This window comes from Cavia porcellus, unplaced genomic scaffold (assembly GCF_034190915.1).
Source record: "Cavia porcellus strain 051 isolate PalLab524CR breed Dunkin Hartley unplaced genomic scaffold, mCavPor4.1 scaffold_15, whole genome shotgun sequence".
In the NCBI taxonomy this organism is placed as follows: Eukaryota; Metazoa; Chordata; class Mammalia; order Rodentia; family Caviidae; genus Cavia; species Cavia porcellus.
This window is the reverse complement of record NW_026947498.1, coordinates 74,041,316-74,064,266: the sequence shown is the minus strand read 5'-3', so window position 1 is coordinate 74,064,266 and position 22,951 is coordinate 74,041,316. Positions and strand designations below refer to the sequence as shown.

At 51.7% G+C, this 22,951-nt stretch overlaps 1 protein-coding gene across 7 annotated transcripts in view; it reads left to right on the top strand.

Annotated features, from left to right (window-relative positions):
* Srgap3 (SLIT-ROBO Rho GTPase activating protein 3) overlaps positions 1–22,951 on the top strand; it is a 241,766-nt gene that overhangs the window by 91,872 nt on the left and 126,943 nt on the right. The gene's annotated exons all lie outside the window — the stretch shown is intronic.

The window sequence follows — 22,951 nt, the reverse complement described above, 5'->3', positions numbered from 1 at the left end:
TTGGGTTATTGGATTGGCTGGGCAGTTCTCTTGGAAAAAGCCCGGCCACTAAAAAGTGAATTTCCGTTTTATTCAGTGGGTTATGATCATTTATTTTGATGTTCAGATTGTTTTTCTCTAAACTGAAAAATAGAGGCAAGGCTTGGAGAGTGGTGCATAGCCTAGTGTGTCTGTAATGTAAGCAGTAGTGAAGCACTCTCTGTAGGCCAGGCATTGAGCTAGGTCTGCATTCACGTTTTACATGGGTATCACTTCTTCACAGAGGTGATAGTTATTTCTTGTTGTGAATGATCCCAAAGTGCCCAGTGTAAAGCCGCGGACACTCCTTGTGTCACACGTGTTCTCAGCCGGATGGTTCTGGCTCACGTTCTCTCAGCTGCTCACATTCCTGGTCTTGCTGGGCTTCAGGTGGCTGAGACGGGGGAGTCCACTCCGATGATGCCTGACTCTCACGGCTGGGAGCAGGAGGCCTCGGTCTCTCCCCACCTGACCTCTCCTGAAGGCTGCTTGCACATCCTTGTAGCGTGGCAGCTCTCACATGAGACCTCCCAGGGACAGCATAGGAGGAAGCCACAGGGCCTCGTGTCACTTGGCCTTGGAAGCCATACCTCGTTGCTTCTGCTAATTCTACCACTGGGTGCAAGCCCTAAGTGCACCCCACTCTTCCCTGGCGGGGAGGGTATGCATAGCCCCCCACTGAAGAGTGAAGGTTGCAGATTGTGTCACTCTGCCACGACAGTTGTTAACTCTTGCTCTTGGGTCTGTGCCACAGCCCCACAAGGTATGACCCTGAACCTGAGTGACTTGCTCAAGGTTCCACAAGTGGCCAAGGGGAAAGTTGGAATTGGCTGCCAGACTGCCTGGTTCCCATTCCCACATTCTCAACCACGGCCTGATCTGACAGGGCCTGGAGGGCTGCACCAGGCTGAGTGTAGTGAAGAGTTCCTGAAGGTGCCTGGGGGACACGGGCACCACCCGCTCTGGTTTGGGGAGCATCCTGATGCAAGCCGGAGGGTGCAGAAGAGGTGACCTCTTTCTCCTTTTGCTCCAAGGAAGCCTGTCCTCCCCGGGTGCTCTCTATGTGCTCATGTTGCAGAACAGTGAAGATAAGTTGTGGAGGACAGAGGAGGATGGCATTGGTGATGCTAGATGAGCTCTGTCAGGATCCCATGGCTGTGATACAATACCAGAGGGATCAATCTGAAGGAAGAGAGATTTATTTTGGCTCGAGGTTATGTGGTCTGGTGACTCCTGGGTCACACTGCAAAAGCATGCGGTAAAACAAAACTATTCTCCCTACGGTGGCCAGGAAGGCAGGGGTGGTCCTGACTGATAAGATTTTGGTGCAAAATCTTAAAAAAGAGAGACGAAGAAAGGGAAAAGAGGCCTCTACTGTGGGCACAGGAGGGCTGCAGAAGAGACTCAAGCACCGTCGGGGAGAATGAAGAAGTGGAAGGATCAGGTCTGGCTGGGGGAGGAGTTTGGGAGGTGGGCAAGATGGCTTCAACAGCTGATTGGAAGGAGCATCTCTGTGCGCAAAACGAAACAGATTTATTGGGGGCTGGAGGTGGTTGTGGAGTCCTGGGATTGGAGAGGGCTCAGTGCATGTGCAACAGGAGCAGGAGGTTTATTTCTGAAACTAGAAGAGAACATAGAAGTTACTCGTGGAGAGATAAGTTGCTTTTCTGGGCCTGGTACCAAGTTGGGCGGATGTCATGTTAGAGATAGCTGAGCCCCAGGCTGGCAGAATCTATCACTGATAACCCCTTCAAGGGCATCCTCCCCGTGCCCCACTTCTCCCAAGTTTCCAGCACCTTCCAGCTGCATGACCAAGTGTTCAACACAGGAACCCTTGAGGGGCATTCAGATCCAAACTGAGGTGCTGGGGACCTTACAGGACACTGAAGTGGACAGGCAGAGGGTGAGGAAGAGACAAATACAAGCCCTGCCCTTACCCTCAGGAACACACAGGAAGATCATAAGAGACAGGAGATTGTTGCAGACCTAGGTTCTGTGTGATTAATATTCAGTGGTCTATACCAAGAACTGTGTTTTGGTCTCTCTCTCAGAGGCAGGGTGCCTCTGTTTAACCTTTTATTTTGTGTTAAGTGAACAAAAGACAAAGATATAACACGATGGCGTTCTATCATGGCCCAAGCAGGAGAGACAAGAAGTGGGGCAGGCCGACACCAGGCACACTGGGCCCAACAGGCAGGATGGACAGGACCTTAGAGGAGACGGCAGAAGGCCTGTCATCTGGATCTATGCAGAGTGACAAGCACCATACAGAGGGCTGAGGACACCAGGCATGCAAAGGGCGTCCTGAGGCAGAGAGGGCTCAGCTCCTGAAATTTCTGTGTGAACGCAAAGTTACTGAGTATAAGCTGGAGCTGGAGCTTGTAGCAAATGCCCTTTGACTCTTGGTGCCATTTGGTCTTGTTTAGGCCAGTATTGGCGTCCGAGGGGGCCCAGTCTCAGGCATGAGAGTGGAGAAGGGACCAGCATGAGTGGCGACTCTGGCTCTGTGAGGGCAGCTAGGGAAGAGGAGAGGGTGGCTCAGATCCCTTGTCAGCATGCTGCAGGCTACACCAGAGGTCATGTTGGTGGAGTCAGAGTGTGGGCTGCCGGGTGCTGTGTGCACTGAGCTATCAGGCAGAGCCTGGCCTTCTTGTTAGCAGCCGAGGAGCCCTGTGCATGACGGTCTGCTGGGCTGGGGCTGCTGAGTCATGGGAGAAAACAGCTTCTGAGCTTCTCTGCAGAGGTGCTTGAAGTTAGTGATTTGAACCCTGGCTTAGCCACTTCCTCCCGTGTTGGGTGTCAGGCGTCAGGCAGCAGCCAGGAGAGGTAGGCTCATTCATCCCCACCTCCTGGGCGGGGCCTCCATTCCATTAGACACATGAGTGTAACTGTGTCACAGCCCCGCCCCGGGGAGTGACATTTCTTCATAGCCAGCGGACCTCGTGCACAGGGACCTGGGCGTGTCACAGCCATGGCAGCTGCAGGAATGATGGACTCCCTCTGTGCCCCTTGACTTGGGGAATAAGACCAGTTCTCTGAGAGCACCCCGACCCCAGCTCTCTGGAAAGGCTCATGTAGAAGCCACCTAGGTTTGATCAGCAAGGCAGTCCAGGGGAACCCCTGGTTTGGCCACGTGGTCCCACCCAGCTAGGAAGGGCTTTGTTGTTTATTTGTGAGAGGCCTGAGCAGGTATCAGAGCCCAGCCTCGGTGCTGGCATGACAGCCTGCTTGCTGACATCAACAGAGGAGTTTTAGTTGGACATCTGTGGACACCAGCATAAGCACTGGGTAAAAACAACACGGCTGTTCCTCACTTGATGTTGAAAGAGGAGCTCTTGCTCCTCCTCCTCCTCCCCTCCTCTTCCTCCTCCTCCCCCTCCTCCTCCTCCTCCTCCTCCTCCCCTCCTCCTCCTCCCCCCCTCCTCCTCCTTCCCTCCTCTTCCTCCTCTTCCTCCTCCTCCTCCCCTCCTCCTCCTTTCCTTCCTCCTCCTTTTACTGTGGGAGGTGGTTAGCACTTGAGATTGAACCTAAGGCCTTCCTAGTGAGTTATGTCCCTGGCCCTTTTAAAATGTTTCACTAAGTCACCAAGTTGCCCAGACTGGGCTTGAATTTGCTGTCTTTTTGCCTCAGCCTCCCAGAGTGCTGGGAATGCGGCTATAGGCCACCACACTGGCTAAAACTCTCTCTCTTAAAATAAGTACCATATTCACCCTTAGGGATTTTGTTATAGCAATAGAAAGTTGAATAGTGCGTACTTAATGCGGAAGAAAAAAATACTGAGATTGAAAAATGGAATGTAACAAAAACCAAACCAAACCTGAGATTAGATACTGTTGAAGTATTTTGGGTGTAAATGATACAACCATTTGTTATTAACTAAACTGTGCCAGAAATCAAGTTCTTGAAAGGGCAGCCTCTATTCCTTTCATCCAACCATTGCCATGCAGGAAGGAAGCCCACTGTGTCCAGATTGCTGGGTTTTCGAGACAATCCAGAAAGTTAGAGTATTTATGTAAAATGTCCTGCCTTTTAAGAGCTTGGAAGTAAAACACTTAGCACGCTAAACTCTTGAACACTTCGTAGGCTAAATAGAACTTCCGCTGGCCATTCAGCCCTTGATGATACCGAATGTCCTGGCTCTGGCTTCCATCACATGAACAGGAAAACCTGCGTTTAGTGACCGCCCTTGTTCCCAGGGACAGGGAAGGGAAAGAAGCAAGTCCTGCATGGTGATGAGGGTCAGAAGATCAGTGCAGAGGCCGGGAGCAGAAACCCAGGAACACCTGGGGAAGCGCAGCGTGATGGGTGATGTGACGCTCCTCAAGGAGCATGTCACAGGCCAGCGCGTCCTTAATGAGCAGCAGTGGCTTCCCCAGTGTGGCTGCAGCGCCCAAATTCGTGCGGGTTCCGCAGGAGCTCCGGTCTCCGGCTCTGAGTTTCACTCAGTGGCAGTACAGCAGTGCTCAAAACTGGGCTGGCTTCTCTGGAACAGACTGGGTAAGCCAGCAGGGGCCCAGGGTGGGAGGGTGGACATGGATCCTGAGCCAGAGGCCCTGGCTGTCATCCTGTTCAGGCTACCGGCTCCTTCGGGAGTTGGATTCCATAGTCAGCGTGCCAGGCTGCGGGCCTTAAAATTGCTCCTTAGTCCTGAGGCACACGATGTAGTATGTATAACATTATCCAGTAACACATATCTATGCATGACGTGCTACAGGGTACATGAGGCAAGGTAACATATATAGCATCATTTAGGAGCTTTATGTATTTTTTTTTATACCAGGAATCAAACATAGGACTTCACATTTGCCAGACAGGCACTTATGCCACTGAGCTATGTACTGGGCTATATAGCATTATTTAAATTATGGGGTTTTTTTTTGTCTTTTTGAGACAGGATCTCCCCTATGCAGTTCAGGCTGGCTTTGAACTCACTTTTAGGCCAGGCTGGCCTCAAACTCAAACTTGCAGCAATCCTCCTGCCTCAGCCTCCAGATTTCTAAGATTGCAGGTGTGTGCCACCACTCCAGCTCAGCAGCTGTTCTTTATGACTGTGTATAAATTAAATGCTCTAGGACCACTTCTGCTCTCATAAGACCCTTAGGCCTCATAGAATAATTGCTGGGCTGCAGCTCCCTACAAACCCTTGATACTCTTTGATACTGTGACTGAATCTGCTTGCCTCAGGAGGGATTGCGAATGTGGTTAGGAATGAAGGTTCTGTGTGGGAAGATTCATTTTGTTTTACCCTTGTGTGACTGTGTGCTTTTTTATTTTCTTTTAAAATCCATATAGAGGGAATATTATCTGCCTGTGGGTATGCTGAGGATTAGACAGTCCTCCTAAGGCGTGTAGCATCATTCTTGGGACGTGAGCTTCCTCAGGGAGCGTTGCCCTTCATTACTGCCACTGCTGTCGCTTGCATTACTTGCTGGCCCATTACGGTGCCCACCATGCTGACCAGGCCTGAGGACACAGCAGCCTGTCCTCCCCTGTGGTACTAGCCGTTAGGGAGGCCACTCCGCTCCTCCTTCGGGATTTGTGTGGGTCTTGTCTCTGCTTCTCTATTCTGAGCCTTTGTCTCCATGCTGGCTTCTCTCACCAGCTCATTTTGCACAAGGCCATGACTGTAAGGTTTTGAGACTTGGGCTCCTGTCACAGATGGCTTGGTTCAGCTGTATCTTAGTCTTGTGTGTCAGGTTCAAGTGTGTGTGTGTGGGCATATGCGTGAGAAAGAGACGGAGACAGAGACAGAGACAGAGACAGAGACAGAGACAGACAGATGGACTGTGACTGAGTATGTGCCTGATTTCTTACCTGGGTCCTGTGCATTCCAGCCCAGTCACTGTTGCCAGCTCGTGGTTCTGCCTTCCTGGAGACCCACTGACAGCACCTTTTATAGGATGGATGAAATGCTTGAGCCTCTGTGATGTGCCAGGCAATGTTCTAGGTAGAGGGACACAGAGAATCCAGCAGACCACACTCTGCCCTGGGAGAGGGCTTTCAGCTGTGTAACCTAGGTGCGTAGAGGCTGAGGACCCAGAACAGCGTTTCCCAGGCTCGCGGGCCTGATCTGACCCTGGGCCCGTCCCTGTGCTGGCTTCGCAGTCCCCGCCTGCCGGCTTCCCATGGCTTCCTTTGCAGTGTCCTCCCTGTCCTGGGAGGCTCTCTTTCAGAGCCTTGCCTTTGCCCCACCTTGAGCTCCCAGCTGTCCACTCCTCATACAGTTCACCCACAACGTCTGATGTCCCTTTGCCCTGTCCACAGCGCTGCCGTGAACTCCAGAGCCACCTAATAGACTCCGGCCCTGGGACGGCCCTCGGCTCTGCCCTTCCCTTCTGACATCCGTCTCGTCTTCTCCGGTCAGTCCCCGTGTGGCACTCTTGGCTTTTCTTCCCACTCCCAATCTGTCTCGTTTGTCAGCAGATGCGCATTCCTGAAATGCAGCCCGATGTCCTGCTCTTCGGGACTGCCTTCTGGAACGCGTTCAGCATCCTCTCTGCATCTCAGTCTCCTTGGTCCGCCTGCGACTTGCCTTCCCAGCTGTCTTTGTGTGATTTTCATATTTTTTGATGGTTTTGTTCAAGTACCCAGAATGAGCATAGAATGTTCCAGGCTCCGGACCCCATGTCTTTGGGAGGCTTCCCTCTCTAGCCCTCTGTCCCTTCCCGTTCACTGCAGCCTCCGGCTTATGTTTTCTAGGGGCCTGGCCTGATTCGCCTAGGTGGACACAGGTCACTTACTCTCTCCTGAGCTCCTTGACTCTGTCTGCCTCTTGGCACTCTTTACCGCGGGTTAACCACACTGTGTATCAGTCCCCTGCACCCTGTCCTGTCACTCTAACCTCCAGAGACTAAACCATCCCCATAAATACATGATCTGGGAAGAATGAACTCTCACTGCTCTAAACCAGCTACCAGATCGTTTCCCACCGTCTGCACCCAGGAAATCAGCACCTCTAAGTTTTGGCTGCCTAGGAAATCTGGAGTTGGCCTGGATGAGGTCTTTGAGGACAGGATAGAGGCGCAGTCATCTTTTAGTCGGGGACTGGCCGATGTGGCTAATGAGGGAGAGCTGCTCCCCACCATGCAGCCTCCCATGAGACAGATACTCCTGCCTCCATTCTCTCCCCATGGAGGTGGAGTATGCTTTTGTTTCTCTGCTGGCTTGTGTAGAAAGGTGCTGAAGAGCTCTTACAGCCTTGCCCAGGGCCTGCATGAGGCTGCACAGGACCTGCAGCTCTAGGTGGATGGCAGACCTTCTCTCCAGGGTGGACCGCTGAGGGGCCAGAGGTGAGGCCGAGTTTAACTTGATCTTGAAACTAGTCATTTCTCGGGGTCTAAGAGGATTAGTTCCTCCCCCCAGAGTATCCAATCTGCAGATGCTCCAGTCTGTTATAAACTAGGTTGTGGCATCTGTGTATAACCTGTAGCTGTCCTCCTGTGTGTGTCATCTAGATCACTTGTGACTGCCGTGTGCATAGCTGTTATACTTATTGCTATAAGGAATAAGGACACGAGAAGGAAATTCATACTTGTCCAGTATAGGCAGGAGCCTCATGATCAGTCGATCACCTTTTGGTCTGCAATTGGTTGACCCCACTGACAGGGGACCTGCAGTATGGGGTGCTGGCAGTAAATGTGGAACCAGTGCCCAGCATGAAAGTGAGTTCTTCCTAGCCCTCTGCTCCGGCTCTCTCACCAGCCCTGTGCCCAGGCTGTGCCTTCCACTAGGGCGTTCTTTTCCATACACCTTCCTCTCCTCCTGGCTTGCTCCTTGTGATCCTTTGGATGTCTGCTTGGTGGCACTGCTGTCAGGAACCTCTCCTGACTGCCTTGGCCCACCTCCCTTGAAGGTTCGAATCCTGCACGCTGCCCCACCCCAGGCTCCTTGGCTGAGTGTGACTGCTCACCCCTGCACCCCACTTGCCCTGCCCTGCTCCTACCACTGCCCAGTGCTGCACATTGCCAGATGCATGGCAAGAACCCAGCGGTGTGTGGTGATGGACGCACATGGGGTGTGGGTGGATGGGTGGCGGTGGGAATGGGTGGGTGGAGCAGGCAGTGGGTGCTGTGTACCAGTCAGTCACTGCTGTAGAATGTGATGGCAACCGCAGAACCTCAGTGCACTCAGTCACAAGGGCTTATTGCACCTGCATCTAGAGCCATCTGAGGCAACTTGTCGGCTTGGCTGGGCTCAGCTGGCTTGCTTGTGCACTGATCTTGGTTGCTCTGGGCTAAGGTGATTAGGGCAACACAGCTCCTGAGCTTATGCCTCCTGCTATCCTACTGCATCATGGCATGCCCTGGGGATGGCCTGGGTACAAAGAGCAGGCAGACACACTCATGGCCCTGGGGCCCAGGCTGGAACTGGCATTCCACATCCTATTGGGCAAAGCAAGAGGTGGGCAGCTCAGATTCAATCCCTTTAGGGTAAGACTGGAAGGTACCAGCGGGTTGGAAGTAAGGGCTGCTCCTGCGGCTGGCTTGTCACTCTGGCTCCCAAAGTCCTGGAGCAGAATTCGCAACTAACTGGGGCCTTGGGAAGTCACAGACATCTCGGGGCTCAAATTTCCACTTCCTCACCTGAAATCTGGGGATTCTAACTGCAGTTTCCCCCCACAATGACAGGGAGTGCTGTGACATTCTGTCTGCTGCGGGGAGGAGTCACAGGCTGGAAAGTCTTCACATAGGTGCTGGGCCAGCAGCTCCGAGAAAGAATGTGGGGCAGCAGGGAGAGGGTGGTCGGTGGGGCTGGGGCCGCACACCAGCCCTGCACCAGACTCCTGACAGCTCGGATCTCTATTGGAAACCAGAGGCCCGGCAGGCTCTTGTAAATAATAGATGTAAATGGGTTTGAGGAGCATCGAGCATTATGTGGTTGTGAGGTGTTATTAGGAATGGGTACCACTTGTGCCAAGGCAGCTATTTGACATGTCTGGCTCCTCTGTGGCCCTTCCTCCGTCTCCAGATGAGATGGTTAGAAGCAAACTATGCTGAAGAAGTTCTCCACAGTCTAAGAAAGTGGCAAGCGAGACTTCCTAGGTGCTGTTTTTATTTTTTTCATAAACATTAGGAGACCTCGTGCAAAGCTGCTAGCAGCTGTTCCCAAGCTCCTCTGCCAGTGCAGGGCAGTGCTGAGCTCGGTGATCTTTCTGGAGTGCTTTCTTTTCTCGGTCCAGCTCAGCCATACTTGCGGATCAAAGCAGGCTTTTATGGAGAAGTAGGCATTTTTCTCCTTGCAGTTTACAGTCCTTGGTGATTAGCACAGGCTCCTCTATACCGCAGATGGGAGGTTCCCAAGACATGGGTGTCACAGCCCCTTTGCCTAGATGGCCTGACTGGAAACGGCCTGGGCTGCTTTCCCACTCTTGGAGAACGGGCTTCAGAGAGAGGGGCCTGGCAGGACAGAGGGGTCAGGGGCCCTGGCCACATCTCTCCCTTGGTGGTGGCCACATTCCTTTGTCCTGGAGCCTCCCCTCTCCCCGAGATGCCACACTGGACCGCTGCATGGAAACGCCTGCCCCCGCCCAGCTCCCACAGCACGGGAGGAAGCGCGTGAATGCTTCTGGCCGAGAGAGAGCACATTGTTGTTGTTCTCCTCCTCCCACGATTCCTCCTGCCTGGAATCTTCCCTGGGAAGTTCATCTGGCTAATGACTCTGTCCCTAGAACTGGGGAATGACAGGGAGGCAAGGCAGCTGAGATCTGGGGGTGGGCTCTCCCAGCCCTGTGCTGAAGGCCTGGCCGCAGCACTGGAGAGCTGAGTCGTCTCAGGGAGCTTGTTAGCTGAGCCTCTGTTTCCTCATCCAGAAGCTCCTCCAGACTTCCCAGAGACAGGAGCTGTGTGAAACTGCCGTGTGTGGAAAGGTTTGGGAGCGGACTGGTGAGCAATCAACCCAAGCCTCCCCATCCCTCGGCCTGGATCCCAGGTGGCTGCTGGGATCCTGGTTCCCTCTGCAGAGGGGCACAGGGTGGAAAGTAGGCTCCTGTCTCTGCAAAGCATGTCCCCTCGGCAGGCAGGCAGGCGAGCAGAAGTGGGGGTGCGTCCTGAGCAAGCTGTCTGCTCTCTGAACTTGAACTTCAGCTTCGCTTTGCAAGTACTTCCTGCCTAGCTCCCAGATCAGAGTGTGTTCTCTCGCCCCTGCGGGGCTTTCCTTGGGGGATGGCTGCTTCCATTCCAGGGCTCTGTCTGGTCTCATCTCTTAAGGAGCCCCTGCATCCCCTTCAGACTGTGCAGCTCCACACCAAAGTACAGAAGTCTTCATTCTGATGGGTTTTGTCATGCAGTCTTAACTGCTCTCCCCTTAAAGTAACTGAATTGGACCTTAAGGTATGAGTAGGAGCCCATGGATGAGGGTTATTTTATATTTTATATGCTACTTAGAAGCCACTTCTTCCCAGAGGATTTTCTTTTCACTGTGATGTGAAATAGTCCACCAATTGCTGCTGGGGTCGCAAGCGTGCATAGACCTCACAGTGCAGCTGGAGCTGGACACTCCCTGGTGTCACAGCAGCAGCAGTGTATCCCCCCCTCCGTCATCGCCAGCAACCTGAGGCAATACAGGAAATGGCACACACCTGTAACCTAGCATCCTAGGAGACTGAGGCAGGAGGATCGCAAGGTCAAGCCCAGTTTAGTGAGACATTATCTCAATAAAATAATCACAAAGGGCTAGAGATGGAGCTCACTGCAAAGGCTCTGGGTTCAATCACCAATATCAAAAGAAGGGATGCAGGAGAGGAGGAATGCTGTTTGTGGCTGAACTGTGAGAGCCTCAGTGGGGTTACTGTAATAAAACACTCAAGGTAACCAGCTTATGAAGAGAAAAGGTTATTGTGGCTCACGGTGTTGGAGCTTTGGTCCACGCCCACTTGGCCCATCGTGGTGGAAGAGTGCACTATGGCAAAGCCTGCCTTCTCGTGAACGGGACACAAAAAGCTGAAGTGGACAGCCAGGCTCTCACTGGCTTTCGTAAGGCTCAACCCAGGGACCTACAACCTAGGGACCTAGGACCTCCTGCCAGCCCCCCCTTAAGGTGCCACTCCCCCTCCTCAGCACCGGCCAGGGACCTAGCCCCATTCATACCCTTTGGGGGACCCCAAATCCAAGCTGGAGCATGGAGACTCGTTGTGCTCACCAGTTTGGACTTGCATGCTGTGAACTAGGCCTTGGCCGAGCGTGATGTGCTCTGTGGAGGAGTTGTGCAAGTAGCTCTCATCTGAGTTTCCTGTCGCCAGCTCTGGCATCCGAGTAGCCACCTAACTTGTCTCCTTATCCCTGGTCTCCCACCTGTGACCTTTACTGTGGGCTGGCCCCGCAGTAGTGGCCCCACAGAGTCCCAGCTGCGTGTGGTCTTCAGGGCTGTGCACCACTGGCTCTCAGGAGCCCTTGCCCCAGGGCTTCCCCCACATCACTGGGCGTGCTGTGAACTTCTAGAGCCCGAGGCCTCTGCGCCTCACCCTCCTTTGTTCCCCCTCGTGGTGCCCCCCCACTCATCCTTTGAGGGCTGGCTCTGATGCTCAGGGCAGCCTCCTTCAGCCTCTCCCCTCTCCCTCTGTGATCTGCTCCATGCTGCAGCCCCTGCCTTGCTGGGATGCACTTGTCACATCTGTCAGCCTCTGCTGATTTCCTCAAGGACAGCTCGGTGTCCACCCACAGCCGTCTCAGCACAAGGCCTAACCGATGGTAACAGAACGGCTGGCAGTGTGGCTCAGTGGAAGAGCACTTGCCTAGCGTGCGCAAGGCCCTGAGTTCAGCCCCGAGTACCACAAAAACAACAAAATGTTGCATGAGTAGATGGAAGAATGATGGCTACAGAACTACGAAGTTAAATATGAGCTGGGTCCTCTGGATTAGGAGGACAGAGGATTTTGAATATTTGAATAAAACAAAAATTTAATTGGAATGGGCAGAAAGGAAATTGTCCATGAAATTTCCAGGTTTAGATAGGATCAAGAAAATTGTTGTAACTTTTCTGAAGATTTGTTTAAAGCAAATACTTAGAGAAAAAGGAAAGGCTATGTGGGCATGAATAGCAATGACTTTCCAGATTTAAACAGGTGTAGTGCAAACTCAGCTCACTGAGTTGGGGGCAGTGAGCCGCACTTCACAGGTAGACTCTCATCCAGTACTCTTAGGCATACCAGGAAGCAGCTACTTGATTTCTGCAGATTTAAGTCTCCACAGCTAAGCACTGAGGACATGGAGAAGTTAGACAAGAAACAGGCAGAGGTGGAGAGAAGAGATGGTGATTCCAAATTGGACAAATAGCCAGTGCCAAGGCCCTGGGGCAGGAAAGAATTTGGAATGTTCTGCAGAAGAGAGAAGCCAGGTAGCTAGATGTCAGTGATGAGGGTCCGATGAAGAAGGTGAGCTGTGGAGGGGAGAGAGCACATCATGCTGGGTTCTGCGGGCTGCAGGAAGCCCTTGTCTCTGTCCTAAAGCACACTCAGGTTTAGTTGTGATTCCAGCAGTGGTGGCAACTCACTGAAGGACTGGAGAGGAGCTCGCTGCTGGCGGTGTTCTTTTCCAAAGAAGAATTAATTGGAGAAATCGGAGAATGTTGCTGAAAGACTTACATGGAAAACAGATGAGGGGCCAGTTCAGGAAGCTACTCTACTGTGGGTGTCCAGATCAGAGATGACACGGACTTTCCCTGGACAGTGTCTGTGGAGCTAGAGAGACATGCTGGGGATGGAGAAGGGAAAACCTGTCCTGAATGAGGCGGGGCAGGGCCATGGGGGCGGGGGAGAGACAGTGGCCAGCGCTCAGCATGCGTGGAGGAGGATGGTGGGTACTGCAGGGCCCGGGAGGGCAGTGGGCCGGGAGGAGGCTCCTCACACCAACAGGCACGGCGAATTCACAGGAGGCAGCGTGAACCATCACCCTTCCCAGGGGAGCCGGAGCCAGACGGCGACTATGGCTTCCACACAGTGCTCGCTGACCTGTCCCCAAGACAGGCAGCGGTCACTTTTAACACATTTCCCACTAGGGAGCACCTTCAGGGGACAAAGGGCTTGGTGCTGCACCTGGAATGCACCAAGATTTAAAGGCTAAGGTGTTCATCCACTTGGGGGCTGGGGATTTAGCTCAGCGGCATATTCCTTTCCTGGATAAGCCACTGCCAGGGCCACCCTCGTGCAGGACGGAGAATGGAGGAGTCGCAGGGCAGGGGCCAGGCAGTGCTCGGAAGTTAAGCCCTGGGCGCTGTGTTCCAGCCATAGCAGGCTGTCCTGGGCGGCCCACTTCGGTGCTGGGGAGAACTGAAGAGAGGCCCGGGAGAAGGAAGGGAAGGCCACACGGTGGGCACTGCTGCTTGCTGTCAATTTGACTGGGAGGTGATGCCTCTAAACCCCTGCCGTCTAACTGTGTCAGGCCCAAAGTGGGTGCAAAGGTGTGTCAGATCAAGAAGTTGCCCCCTGGTTGACTCCCAATGCTGAGACGGACCTCGATGCAGCTCCCCACCCTGCTGGAGAACTGGAGGCCAAAGTTCGGTCCATAGCAGCACCATAAGAGCAGTGTGCTCGCCAGCTAACTGGGAGAAGCAAAGCCATTTGCTCGAAGCCTCACAGGCATTATTGCCCAAGCTGGAGCAGAAAGCACCCACAACACTATGCTGCCAAGTGACAGGCTAATGACCATGGGCGTTTCTCCTCTTTGGTAACAGGACCCAAGACATGAAATAGGAGTTTGGCGTGGAGTTCCATACTGCACCCAAAAGACAGACAGATTTATGATTTACATTGGGAGAGTAAGTGCTTGCTCTGGGCTTAGTGGGAATGACTGTGCTCCAGCCGGATGGTTGAAATGTGTTACAACTTTGAGAGAGACAAAATCTATGAGGGGGAGGAGTAAGCTTTTCGTCTTTGGTTGATCAAGTAAAATCTTGTGCTCATTTGCAGCTGGTATACAGCTATCTCCTGATTTGATTTAAAATTTGTGAGTAGCACTAATTGCAGTCCACAGTGGAAGCTAGTGCCACAAGACGGGAACTAACTCAGAACTCATTTTTTTACGTCTTAATTTGAGCATGAAATAGCAGCTACAGTCAGATCTGACTGTCCTCCAGAGACCGCAGCTTGAGGCGTGGTTCCCAGGCCACAGCACTTCAGGAGGTGGTGGGACTTTTAAAGGTGGGACCTGGGGGAGGAAGGTGGGTCACTGGGCGTGGCCTTGAAGGAGAATTGGGACTCCAGCCTTTTGCTCTTTCTCGTTTTGCTTCCTGGCTGCCATGAGATAAGCAGTTTCCTCTGCTGTGTGCTCTCACCATGATGTTTGCAAAGGTCCCAGGGTTACGTGACTCTGCTATAAGCCAGAATAAACCTTTCCTCTTCGCAAGTTGATTAATCTCAGGTATTGTTACAGTAACAGCAAGCTGACCAATATACACTTTTACCAGATCATGGAATGTGCATATTTTGACATTATTTGCTCCAAGACTTATAATCTATTATTAAGCCATTAGGCAACTGTAATGATTTGTATGCTTCCCTTGAGGTTTTCCTCAAGGTTTGCTGCATTCAGCATTTGAGATGGTTTTTATCTGCATCGCTTTCATTATGCCTTGCCTCACTCTCTGTATCCCAAAGGAAGAGAAATTCTCCTAAAGGATTTATTTTGAAGATTCACTGACTGAAAACATATAATAATGATGATTGTGAGGACTTAACTGGTATGCACATTGAAATGAGGACTCACTCAGATAACCTGGCCCTGCTCACTGACTTCAAAACCCAAACCTCTGCTCCTGTGATGAAATGGAAAGCCATTTGAGAACCTTTTCTGAGTCTTCCAAGGTTGAATAGAGCACACGCACACATGCACACAGGAGCCTGAGAGCAGATCCTTTTTCTTTCTTATTCTCCCCTTTCTAAAAATCAATTGGTAAGAATTTGCAAAGTTGCCAGGATGAGGTAAGGGGTCCTAACTCATGTGGCTTTGGAAATAGATTACACAGCCAGCTGTGATAGCCTCACATCCCCCAGAAGCCTCTAGGAGCAAGTTTGCAGTGTGCACACAGTACTTGGACCACACCACGGCCTCAAGTGTCCTCCTGCACAGCATTCTCTTCATCAGGCAGTGGGCAGCATCCTGCATCCTGCCGCGTTCAGGCGAATGTGCACAGATCAGCATCTCTTGCATAGTCTGGGTGTTTCAGTATGACTCTGTGGGACAGTGATGTCACCCTGCTCTGGGTTTGAATCCAGAAGGGCCAGCACTGGCTAGAGTGAGATTTGCTGGGAGGCTTCCTGGAGTCATAAACTGAAGGCTTTCAGGTGGTTTATATTTAGTGGTTATAGCATCAATAGCATGTGCATGTGACTCAATTTTGGGGGGTCTTTTGTTCGTTTTAAAAATTTTATACCAGGTCTCTGGTTACATTTTGGTTTCCTGTCTAACCCATGGGCATTTTTAAGTCTGTTACCCCAGGAAGAGATGCTACCCTTTTATACAGAACTGTGGCCTTTCCAGGGCCTATTAATATTGAATTTTTAAAGCAATTTTCTGCCCCTCCGCATATTTGAGGAGGAATGCCTGCTGTATCAAAAAAGTGGACGATGTAGAAAAATGCATCACTTAGTACAGGAGTTAGTAGTCCAAGGTCTGCAGACCACCTCTGGACCATTGCCTGTTTTTGTAAATAAAGTTTTATTAGAACAGCCACATGCATTCATTTCTGTATAGCTACTCACAATGGCAGAATCTAGCAGTTGAAACAAGGCTTGTATGGTTTACAGAGCCTAACAGATTTATTTATTCTCTGGTTCCTATGGAAGAAGTTTGCCACATCTTGGCTCAACATATAGGCTCTCTAAATGTTTGTTGATAAAATTAGCTAATTTCTAATTCTGCGTCCTAAAGATAATCACGGTTAATGCTTTGATGTGTGGTCTTCAGCTTTTTGTGTATCTTGGTAGCTACATTCTGAGAAAACTAACCCATAATCCTAGTTTTATAAGCTAATTTGCCATTTAAAACAGATCATGGGCATTTTCCAAGGCATAAACTATTCTTATGAGACGTAAGATTTAAACTACAAAGGAGCCGATTTGCACAGATGTGCCAGGATTATTTAATCAACGCTCTTGCTGTGAGTCACACTGTATTGACATACATGTCTCTGAGCCTAGGCGGGAGGTCATTGCGTCTCGAACTGTTCATTACTTGTGTATGCCTTACACTCCACGTGGGAGCTCCTGAGGATGGGGACCCTGCTGTGTACCTATTTCGATCTCAGCTCCCAGCTGTCTCACTCAGATTTAGTGGGTGATCAACGGCTCGAGGGGGGTGTACCTCCTGTCCCACTCACCCCTTAGACAACTCTCTGTCATTCTTCCATATACATTGCGTTAGTTTCCTGGTTATTGTAGTAAGTTACCGCAAGCCGGCTGGTTTAGAACAACACACAGTCAGGCATGGTGGCACATTTGGCACACACCTGTTGTCCCAGCCAGCTACTCAAGAGGCTGGGCCCAGGAGTTTGGGCCTGGCCTGGGCAATATAGTAAGACTCCATATCTTAAAAACAGTTGGTGGCAGGTGGGGCTGCTGGGCTACTAATTGCTTTCATAATGACCAGACAGAAGGGATTGGGCAGAAAGCAGCACTGCCAAAGTGCTGGCACCCCTGGTTCTGGTCCCATATGGCAAAGAGGCTGCCTAGTCAGCTTTCCTTCCTGGGCGTTATCAGAGGGACCGTTACTGCTTCCAGAAGTGAGGAGTGAACACTACTGATTGCACGTTCATAGGATGGCTGTGGGAGGTCTGCAGAGGCAGAACCAGGCAGCACCCTAGAAACAGCTGAAGTCCCTGCACCCTTCTGACTGCCCTAGGGACCGGCTCTGTTGATGCCGGCCTGTCTTCATCACTCCTAACCCTTGCCAAATGTCTTTTATCAAAAACCAAAACCAAATCCAAACTAAACTAACACAAAAAACCCCTCAGGCCCGTAGACTCTTGGTAGGTCTTAACCATGTTATTTTATGCTTGCCGTGCTGATGTTTACAGAGACGGATACTCTTCTCATCAGTGGCAGGCGAGGTGGTGCTTTCCATCTGGGGCAGGGCCAGGAAGACTCTGGTAGGAGAGTGAGGTGACTGAGCAATGTGCTCAGCACAGGACTGGCGGTTTTCACAGAGGACGCGCTGTGCGGTCTGGGGGAGACTCAGAAGTTTCCAGCCAGTCTCACTTCTCTGACTTCTGTCTTGTCCTGGGGAGAAGGTAGGATTAAAAACAAGCAACAACCTCCATCAGAGGCCACGGCTGGAAATTCGGCATTAATGAATTCTGCTGTCTTTACGCTGAAATGGACCTGATGCTCAGGACCACTGGACAGCAGAGCTGTGGGTGTAAATTGACCGCAGCCCACTGCAGCCCAGACCTCTGGGAGCAGGCCTGGGTTCGCTCTGGGTTTTTTCTGCCTTTCACTGAACATCTGGAAGTGGAGGCAGCTTCCTCATGGAGGAAAGGCTGTGATTTGGACACAGTGCAAGTGCTATGGGAAATGCTCTCCATTCAGCCTGCTTTCTGTCACTGCTGCCTGATGAGGAGCTGGCCTCTGCTCTGGAGCCTGGTGGAAAGTGGAGCTCTCCTGTCCCCCAGCTCTTAGCCACATACGTCTTCCCAGTGGCAAGTCCCCCTTCTGCTTGGGATCACAGCGTTTGCTCTTCCGTAGAGGAAGCTCTTCCTGTTGACACGCCCTCCTAACGTTTGGTTTTGCATAACGTTAGTTTGCATATTGTGTTTCCTTTCTGAGCAGCAGGGGGACACGGGGTGGGGGTGGGGGGGGCAGGCCAGTCATTCTGTCCAGTGTATGCCACACTCCCTGGAAAGCTGCAAGCAGATGTGATTTGTGTTTTCCTTTGGGAGCGAATCATCACTGGGAGCTGATGTGCTTTCCTTTTTCCTGAACAACCGAGGGGACAGAAAATGGAGTGTGAAACCTGGCTGCCAGCATTGTACAGAGGGAGACGGCTCCAGTGAGTGGCATAAGATACGCAGTCAAAAACTTAACGTTTAGGTGAAATTAGGCTAGTTAGTCCACCTCCCTAGTCTCCTCCTCTGCAGGGGGAAGCTGCCCTGTAGAGCTGTGGCACAGATGCAAAGAGACAATTTATGGAAAACATTAAGCTCTGTAAATCTCTGCTCAGATTCCCTCCATCTTGCAGATGAGCCAAGTGAAGCCCAGAGAACAACTGACTTGCTCCACAGCACTGAATTAAGCCAAGTCTGAGCCAGATCCAGCTGCTGGCCCTGCAGCACCCAGTGGCCCATTTATCAGGGCTGAGCCATGAGTGAAGCTCTGTGCATCACTACAACTCTGATCCTGGCTACAGCCTGCAGGAAGAGAAGAGTCAGTTTAGCTGTGGGGCTGATTTTGGGAGCCCTGGGGAGCAGCACTAAGCCTGTGGGGCTCCTGCTGGAGCTGCAGTGAGTGGCATCTGGAGTCAGGTGAGCCCAGTGTGGGTGCTGTGATCAGATACTGTCTTGCCTTTCTTGGGCCACAACTTTACGATGTGTCACCCTCCTTCCCTCCTTCTTTTCAATGATCTGAAGTGGTGGTGGATGCCAACAGGCTTATTAAAGGTTAATAAAGGAAGGACTGAGCTCATGGATGTGAGTCCCGCAGAGGGAGACAGTATAGTATGAGGCACCAGGACCTGGCCAGGGTCTGTGGCAGACTCTTGGAAGGGACACGCGTGGACTCACTCACAGGGGCAGCGGCCCCCGTTACCAGGACAACAGTGTCCTCTGAGCAGCTTTTGTGCTCCTGTTTTCTGGCTTCATGGAACTGGACCCAGAACCACTGTGCCTTGAAAAACCGCTTCTCCACTGCAAGGAGGCGGAGAAGGAGAAGGGATGTTGGTGGGTGATACAGCCCTCTTCACGGGTTGGGGAACATCAGTGAGCTCTGAGCTCGCTCACTACGGCTGTGGTGACGGTTCGTTTACTGAGGCTCCCACTGTGTGCTGGGAACCAAGTGAGATGCTTTATAAGCTCACTGACTTTCAACAGTCACACCAGGATGATGTTATTGCTTGTCTGACAGATGCAAAAAGACTCAGAGAACCCAGCTGATTCCCAAAGTGGCCATGAGGAGATCTGGAGCCCAGGCTGACCATTCTAAAGTCTGTGAGTGTGTCCCCTTCCTGCTGTGCCAGGTGCCTGGCATGCTCTGTGCATCACTACAAGTCTGGTCCTGGCTACAGCCTTTCAGGAAGAGAAGAGTCAGCTTAGCTGCAGTGCAGATGGGAAACAGCTCAGAGGACAGAGCAGCGTGCCTGCCATTGCTCCTGTGTGCACCTGGCGGATAGCATTCGGCCTCATGCTGGTGGCTCCGGAGTCTATCTAGGCTCTGCCGGCTCTGCCCACGGGAGTGTGTTGTTTTCCCTGGGGTCAGAGGGCAGAGCAGTCTTGCAGGGTGCTGGACCTTGAGCCTGGCCACGAGTCTCCATCCTGCTCTTCTGGTGCTCACAGGTGCTCTTGTGGGATGGGGTGTGCATAGATCTATCTTTAGTACCTCACCTTCCATTTCAGGAAATGAGGAACAGCCATAGAAATCAGTGATAATAATCACAGCTAAACTCTAGTATGCCTGTCCAATAGAAGTTTCTACAACAGTGGAAATGTTCTGTAATGTGTTTGCTGTAAGTGCCTTGTACCTTTGAGAATTTGAATTGTGGCAAGTGTGATGGGGAAATAAACTTTAACTTTCAGTTAAGTGAGGATCCAGTTCTGGCTAGTGGCTGCCACTGTGGACGGCACAGGCGGGTAGTGTGGAGCCCAGCGCTGCTGCTTTCTCTGCACCATCACTCCCTTAACAACGATGCCAGGCAGATTATTATCATCACCATTGCACAGAGGAAACCGAGTCCCAGGGAAATGAGAAAATATGCCTGAGACCTCCCAGAAGAATGTGTGGCAGGGTCAGCACTCCACTGCCCAGGAAGGTGGACCAGAGCTTCCTGTGTTTATTGTAAACCTGAAATTTCCCTCCACACACGGGGGCCATGGCTGGGTATGAGGACAGCCCCACAGCCATGGCACTGAGATGCCAGAAGGGTGAGGGGTGAGGGCAGGAGGTGGCGTGAGCCGTGATCTCAGAACGGGAGGTGCTGGGATCCCCTGGGGGAAACACCCTGATCTGGTGATCGGGTGATGCTGGTTTCCATCTGCCCTACGCTGAGTGTGAGCCCTGGCTTTGCCACTTTCCGTGTGATCCTGGATCTATTGAAGAGGAGTGATAAAAGCACCAGCCACCTAGGGTGTCACGCTGGTCAGAGGAGCGTGCGCACAGGGATTGCCAACTGTTAAATGCTGTGCCGCGCTCCCTGCGCTTCATTGACATTGGTTGGTGCAAATCTACACTGGAGACGGCAGACCTGGTACCTCTGTAGAGCAGCGCGGTGCTCACTGGACCCTGACTATCGGCTTGAATATAGTCTGGGCCCCTCTATCCCAGCGGGTGCCAGAAAAGTCACTGTGTTCTCAGAATGGGTGCAAGAATGGGAAACGGTTGGGGTCTGCAAAGCTGCACCTAACTTTGTCCTTGTGTGCACGCTCTGGCCTCTCTTTCCAACCCTAGAGGCCATTTGCAGGCTGCACACAGAGGCCTTTGGGGACGCTGGCAACTAACTGGTCAGTCCTGTTAACCAGACCCACAGGGTTGGCGTCAAGTTTCTGACTCTACCTGCCTTTTCTTTTCCTTCCTTTTCTATTATGGAAAATTTTAACTTTACAGAAACCAAGAGAATAGACTATGAGCCCCTTCCCGTATCCACCAGTACAACTACACCCCATCAATTATCTAAGTCTCGTTTTACCTAAAACTCTGCAATTCTCTATGCTCCCAACCCAAGGTTACTACGAAGCAAATCTCAGTGTATTTGCTTTTAAAATAGTTTCTTTGACCCTCTTATAAATTTCTCATGGGAGTGCAGATTGGCATAATGTCAAGGCAGGGTACTCTAAGGGATCTTGAAGTCCTAATGCGAATGATTTTGGATTTGGCAGCCCTGCCCTGAGGACGTGTCATCCGTTAGCACACACTGTGAGCACGGATTGAAACACCACACCGAACTCCGTGAACATATACAGTTACCACAAATCAATGAAAATGCTTTAATTTTAAGGCGACGTCTCCTACAGAGGCTGGTACTGTGCGTGTGCGGCATGAAGCATGTATGTTGCTAATTCTTCAACAGTGCTGTGTTGACAGTAGGAGGCTATGAACAACTTACACGGTCAGTAAACAGAATTGGCTAAAAATTTTATGGTGGGACTTACAGTGTTGTAAAGCAGAATCTATGCAAAAATGTGGCTTGATCTCCAGGACATAGTCTGAAAAGGCAAAGCGAGGGGAGAACTCTGAGTGGCACATCACAATAGGTAACTCAGCAGGGCAGTAGTTCACGTGAAACACACAGCTTGTACTTCAGCAGAGTGTCATTTTGGGGGGACATACATGCACTGGGGACCAGGTTGCCTGGCTGGGGGAGCAAGGCACTCCTGGACAGGACTGGAGGAGACTTCTCCATGTGCTGCCCTATCTTTTCAATTTTTGTATCTAACAAAAGTTTCCTAATTTTTCTATTTAGAACTAGAATGCTGTTTTCCTCTCTAAACTAACTGCTCTAAAAATAAAGTCAATTAACTTTTTAAAAGGGTATTTACCCAAATGAGTTGGAAATTTATGTTCACACAAAAACACGCACACAAATGTTCATAGCAGCTTATTCAGAACCGACCACACTTGGAAGCAACCAGAATGTGGTTCAACAGGTAAGTGAAGACACCAACTGTGAACATCACTCCTTACAAGGAAAGAGATGAGCTTTGGTCCAGGGAAAGACAAGGGAGATCCTAGGTCTGGACTGCTAAGTGAAAGAAGCCAGTCGGAAGCCTGCTGTGCGGTGCTCACTCTGTGCCGATGTGGCAAAGGCAAGACCGTGGCACAGGAAAAGGTCAGTGGAGAAAGGGAGGAAGGAGGGGTGCGGAGGTCAAGGCTGGGAACCCTCAGGGCTGTGAGACTCACCCCTCATACCTCTGTCCACCCCCACGGAAAGCACAACACTGGGAGCCGCTGATGCCGGAGGACCCGCAGTGGTTCTGCTGTGCTAACACAGGGACCACGCTGGGGCAGGATGTTGGTGACGAAGCTATGCAGACGCTGGTGGGGGACATCGTGGGCGTCACAGGAACTCTCTCGACAGTGTTTGGTGAACCTGAAACTACTCCAAAAACAGAATTCCTAATTCTCTTGAATCTGAAATGCCTGAGCTGCTTCTCCTTGTGAGGCTGCAGTTACTGGGGACAGTAGTCCTAGGTGTTACCATATGTCTTAGTTACTTTCTGGTCTGTGGGGCAGATACCATACCTCCACAGCTTAAACGGGGAGAGGTTTGTTTTCCTTTCCTTCCAGTCCATAGTCAGGGGTTTCAAGACAGACAGGAGCGGTGTGGAGGAAGGGCCTAGTGGTGGAGCTGCAAGGTGCGGTGGTGTGGGAAGCAGAGAGCGAGGGCAGAGCCAGGTGGGAGATGAGCCCTTCAGGCCACCGGCCGCCAGCCCCGTCCCAGCCTCTGCTGATCAGGAGCAGGCCCTGATCACTCAGCTGTGAACAGGGTAACAGTGGTAGAGCTCCCGCATGACTCAGTTACCCTACAAGCCCACCTCAGGTTGGGGGTGGGGGTGTTGTTGGGTCTAAACCACCATACTGCGAGGGTGGGCCTGGAACAGGCACAGTGGTCTGCAGGGACACTGTTGCTGGAGGGGGGCAGAAGCAGGGTTGGCAGGCGGGCCCAGGCCCCTGATCTCTGAAGGCCAGAGGAGTTCGGTTTTCATCCCATAAGCAGTGGGCAGCAGTGGGGAGCGATGGAAGATTCTGGCAGGGGAGTGAGCGGGGTAGATCTGCGCTTCAGGAGAGCTGGTCACAGTGCCG